Source organism: Bidens hawaiensis, unplaced genomic scaffold (genome assembly GCF_021521415.1).
Source record: "Bidens hawaiensis isolate Kalapana, Puna unplaced genomic scaffold, B.hawaiensis_p1.1 tig00002631_1, whole genome shotgun sequence".
NCBI classification, from domain to species: domain Eukaryota; kingdom Viridiplantae; phylum Streptophyta; class Magnoliopsida; order Asterales; family Asteraceae; genus Bidens; species Bidens hawaiensis.
Genome location: NW_027491143.1, coordinates 966,178 through 971,140, shown reverse-complemented (window position 1 = coordinate 971,140; position 4,963 = coordinate 966,178).

Below are 4,963 nucleotides of genomic sequence, written 5' to 3'. Positions count from 1 at the left end.
TGAAGTCTTCTCATGCATTTGACCCGAATTCATGTGTATGGGTCTCACCAAACCCAAATAGCTCTTAAACGGGTTATAATATCTAATTATATTAAAAACTAATCTTATCAAATATTTGATATAAAAATCATATAAAATAGGGGTATATTAAAAAGTAATATGCGTCTTTTAAAAAAAGATATTATTTATAATTAATAAACAATTTTATAGTACAATAAATAAATAAGCGGGTCATGGGTCTCACTAAACCAAGATCGCTTTTAAACCGGTATAACATCTCATTTATTTATGAAACTTTTTATCATCAAATTTTAAATATATTATTAACTTTCTTGCAATAAATAAAATTAAAATTTTAAAAATATATAAATATTATAAATGAATAATGTAAAACAACATATGAGGATGTAAATAAATTACACTACATGTTGCGTGAAAAAATAAGGAAAATGAAAAGAAAAGAAAAGAAAAACTATAGAACTAAGAAATTTAATCTTAAATATATATTAACGAAACCTTTAAAAGCTTTCTCGTTGTTTCTTATAGTCTCTCAAGCTATCATATAGTTTTATTTGTAAATGAAGACTTCTCATGTATTTTACCTGAATCACGGCTATTGGTCTTACCAAACCCAGATAACCTTAAACGGGTTATAACATCTCATTATATTAAAATTTAATCTCACCAAATATTTGATATGAAAATTATATAAGATAGAGATATACTAAAATTTAATATCCAATTTTTTAAGAAAAAGATATTATTTATATTAAGAAACAATTTTGTAGTAAAAAGATAAAATAAGCGGGTCACGGCCGGGTCTCACCAAACCCATTGCTTTTAAACGGGTTATAATATCTCATTTAATTGTGAACCTTTTTCATCATCAAACCATAAATAATTATAACTTTCTTACAATATATAAAATTAAAATCTAAAAAAATATAAATATTATACACGAAAAAGAAACACAGCCCCCTGTAACACGGGGGATAAAAACTAGTATGTTATATTTAACAAATAAATTCTTAAAATTTATGAAATCATTTTAGGAAAATTTCACAAAAAATTACATAACTTCAAAAACTCGTAAACATTTTGTAAAAATCTTTGTTACATCATTTTATACTTTATAAGCTGATTTTTATAATTTCTTTATTGAATGACTATTTTTTATCTCTTTTTTAAATTTAACTATTTTTTAACTCATAAACATTTAACTTTGTTATCATTTTGAAATTTAACTATTTGTTGATTAAATTAAGTCATGCAAATGAAATGGCTATTTTTTTAACTATGTTTATAATTTCTTGATTTTTATAACTTAGAAAACATAATTCCCGTGCTTCATTATTTATGAAATTTAAACTGGAACTTATATACATATACATATATATATATAAACTTAGAATTTCTATAAAAATATCAAGTCAACTGGAGTCGTTTAACTATGTTTTGTAAAATAAACTTTAAATGACAAAATAAATTTTAAAAACAAATAGTTAAACATCTCTAAATTTTGTAAAATTTGATTTCCAAGCTTATATGATATAACAATGCTTTTGTAGAAATTTCTTATATTTTTGGGTTGCGAATGTTCAACTTATGATTTTTCTTGAAATTTCAGCATTATAACGACTTGTTTTCGTTTAAAATCCAAACACACCAAACCAAAGCCAAAACTTTGAATTTCGCAACAAAAGACATAGGTATACTGGTAAGGTGATCATACTTTAAAAAACATTTAAAACATAATTTGGATCAAAAAGTTTATTTTTATAAAACTAGTTATGAATGCATGCTTAAAAGTGTTGTACTTCGTAGAATTTTTCATTTTTATAAAACTTTTGCTTTGTAAACCATATGAAATCTAAAATTATAAGATCATAACATGCTTATGATCATGATCCTTTAGAACCTCGATAATTAAAATAAGTTTTAACACATTTTTCATGTTACCTTTATATGTGTTTTAAGCCTTTTATAAACTAATGCATGACTTATAAATGGTTTGATCTTAAAATTTACCATCTAAGATCATTACTTGAAATTTACCTTCACTTCAAACTAAACATCAACTAATACGTTATTAAGAGAATCATACTATGAACAAAGATAACTTTGGTCGCATAAATAATAAACCTTATCAGAATAAATAGAATGCGAAATCATAACAAAAACAAAGATTATAAAAAAAACCCTGTAAATTTGGCTAAATTAAAGTTGTAATAGACGAGTTTGCTCGTATTAAATAAAATTTGGTTAACTATATTTTAACTATGTCTAATATATATATTATATCTAATACTTAATAAGTAAATAATTAATATTTCAATATGTACGGTCAGCTCTGGTTTCAACCGTGAAACCAAACTGGTGAACGGTCTATGATGTATATAAAAATATACATCTTTTTAGCATCAAATAATCTCTAAAAACTGCAACTTGTATCGTATAATATAGTTAAAATAACTACTTATCATGTTAAAATGTATTTTCAGGTGAATCCAAGCCTCAAACGAAGAAACGAATGAAAAAACAAAGAAAAACCAAAGAAAACAGTAAAACATGGTGTTGTGCTTCAGAAAACATGGGGCTGTGCTTCAGGAAACATGGGACTGTGCTTTCAAGAAACATGGGGCTGTGCTTTTGGAAACACGGAGCTGTGCTTTTGGAAGCACGGGGCCGTGCTTTTGGTCAATTTTCATAAAAGACAAAAATATCTACAAGAAAAGACAAAATAGTGAACAGCTGGACACGGGGCCGTGCTTTTAGAAGCACGGGGCCATGCTTACCTCTCGGAAACGACAAAAATAATTAGCACATGTCACTAAAAAGCATGGGGGCGTGCCTCAGGAAGCACGGGGCCGTGTTTACCTCTCAGAAACGACAAAAAGAATTAGCACATGTCACTAAAAAGCACAGGGGCGTGCCTCAGGAAGCACGGGGTCGTGCCTACCTTCCAGAAACGACAAAAATAATTAGCACATGTCACTAAAAAGCACGGGGACGTGCCTACGAAAGCACGGGGCCGTGCTTCTCACTCCAGATTGCCTATAAATAGTAGCTCATGTTGCACTCATTTGGTGTGTCTTGAAAAGAATTCTATCCGGTTTTCTCTTATAAAAACACACACTAACACTCACATAGAAGATTTAGTGAAGAGTTTGAAGGCTTGGAGGTCATCACCATCAACCATCGTATTCATCTATCATCACCATCATTAAGAAGGAAGATTCATCTACATTTGGTTAGATTGTTCTAAGTTTAATCATGTATTTGTTATCATCATTCATCTTAATGTTTATCATCATGCTCATCATGAGCTAAACTCCTTTTACCATCTTAAATCTATGAAGAAGCTTTGTTTTACTTGATAATTATACAAAACATGTGGTGTAGTCTAGTAAAGTACATGGTTATATTGCAATTATCTTTTGATGAGAAATGTTTCACCATCTTAAATCACTAATTCAAAGTTGGTGGTTGTCAATTCTATTGGCAATCGTTCATGATCGATTCATGTTCTTGAAAGATAGAAATACTTTTATACATTAAAGAAACATGGATTCTTATATTGTACTTAGAAATGCTGAGATATAAGTTATGATGTATTTCTCTAAGTCTTGGTAATCCGAAAATGGCTTTGCTTAAGATATCATTTTAGTTAAAGAAATCATATGTTAATTGAATGTGTAATTATAACCTACATAAATCAACCAAGGGGAGGTTTTGTGAGTTAACTACAACCACCCGAAGTTGTTAGAATTGGTATTTGAGAAATCGAAGTCAATCCTAATCTTTCTACTTTACGAAACTACTTGACAACTTAAATTGACATCATTGAGGTAGCATGACATTAGGCAAGGATGGACTTTAAAATGCACATGTTACCTCCTTAGTGCCAAAGATGCTCACTTAAGGCTTAAGGAGCTGTCTATCATATATTGCTACGGCAAGTTTACCACATGTTTGAATATTAATTGTCAATGCCAAAATGGAGTGGTCTATCATGCTAAGGCTTAAGGAGCTATCTAAAATGGAGTGGTCTAAGATGCTCACTAAAGGCTTAAGGAGCTGTCTATCATGCTAAGATTTATATTTCATATATTGCTACTTTACGTATCATATATTGCTACGGCAAGTATTCCCCCTCCCGCCTTTGTGCGGGATTGTTCCCGGCTTTGCTCATTCCTTCAGGTGACACTGAGTGATTGAGAGCTAAGTGTCTTGTGCGTGTAGCCTTGCTGCGCGGGTGGCCTTCCCTGATGGCTTGTATCCGCAGCTGCGGGAACAGGCAGAGTCCTTCACCATTGGGAGGCATTTCCTGCGGGAACAGCTTGCGTACTGCGCGTAAGGACGTCACGTCTCTGAGCATGGTGGGTCCTGCGGATCCAGTTGGTTTCTACGCAGACGTCCCTCTTCAAGGTGAGTCTTGCGGGTCCAACTGGGCCTTGAAGAGGGACGTCTGCGCAGAAACCAACTGGATCCGCAGGACCAACCATGCTCAGAGACGTGACGTCCTTACGCGCAGTACGCAAGCTGTTCCCGCAGGAAATGCCTCCCAATGGTGAAGGACTCTGCCTGTTCCCGCAGCTGCGGATACAAGCCATCAGGGAAGGCCACCCGCGCAGCAAGGCTACACGCACAAGGCACTTAGCTCTCAATCACTCAGTGTCACCTGAAGGAATGAGCAAAGCCGGGAACAATCCCGCACAAGGGCGGGAGGGGGGATACTCCCGCCCAAGTAAGTCAGTCCGTACGATACGGGAAGATCTTCTGTACTGTACCTGACGAGGTATGGGCAAAAGATCTGACTAAAGATACGACAGCTTATTGACAACAGTATGGCGAGCAGCATGCTCTTGTACTGTATGTCACTATTAGCCGCTGCCTACTCACCAACTCCTGTCATACCACGTGTATAGCCGGCAGTTGGTGGAAAAGGAATAGTACACAGCAG